The following is a 981-nucleotide window of genomic DNA, read 5'->3' as shown; positions in this document are numbered from 1 at the left end:
TTATTAAGGATAATTTTTAGTGTATTTCTCATTAAAATGATTTTCCAGTACGAAAATTTGGATAGTACATAAAATAAATAATCCTAACTTTAGGCTACATCAACAAAAGATTAAAGACATGTTAAAGCCTAAAGAGCTTAAATTCTGCTTGTTGCTGCCTGAAGCCTATATGAACTCTTCTTTATGCATTAAAACCCTCCAGGGACCTCAAATCCTCTTTGAGAGCATAGAATAGTTTGGTTTAGAAGAGACCTTTAAAGGTCACTTGGTCTAACCCTCTGCAATGAGCAGGAACACCTTCAATTATATCAGGTGTCTCCGAGTCCTGTCCAACCGTGGATGTTTCCAGGGATGAGCCATTTACCACCTCTTTGGGCAACTGTTCCACCGGTTTGCCACTCTCATTGTAAACAATACCCAATATAAATCATCCTCTTTTAGTTTGAAACCATTACCCCATCACAACAGTTCCTGATAAAGTTTCTCCATGTTTCTTGCACACCCTGTTATGTACTGGATTTTTGCACGGATCTGCTTGCAGTAATGCCTGTCACTACAGAACTGTATTTAAGTGGAGTTTATACTCAGGTTCTGAACGAGTGACAGGGCATCCACCACATGCTCACGTTCATGCCAAATGCTGACAAGAAGGCAGCAAGCTGTGTAGCAACACCTCCAGCCTATCTGCGGGTCAGGTGCTGCACTAGAGCAACAAACAGGTTTGCAGGATCTAAATGTAGAAAATAAAAAGCAACTTTGAACTCATTCTGTACTGACAGTATCAATTTCAACTAAAGCATCTTGCATGTGCTCTCAGTCACATACTCTTGTTTTGCACTGAGCAGCAGTTACCAAATGAAGGCATCTCTCTTCCCAGGGGATTGTGCTCTGAAGGTACTATTGGTTCAGCCAGAATCACACCAGCAGGTGTTTCCAGCATGGCTTTGCCAGCTCCAGAAGTTACTGTAACCAACTCAGAGA

This window comes from Catharus ustulatus, chromosome 1 (genome assembly GCF_009819885.2).
Source record: "Catharus ustulatus isolate bCatUst1 chromosome 1, bCatUst1.pri.v2, whole genome shotgun sequence".
Classification (NCBI taxonomy): Eukaryota; Metazoa; Chordata; class Aves; order Passeriformes; family Turdidae; genus Catharus; species Catharus ustulatus.
The sequence above is the reverse complement of the archived record's forward strand: the minus strand, read 5'-3'. Positions refer to the sequence as shown.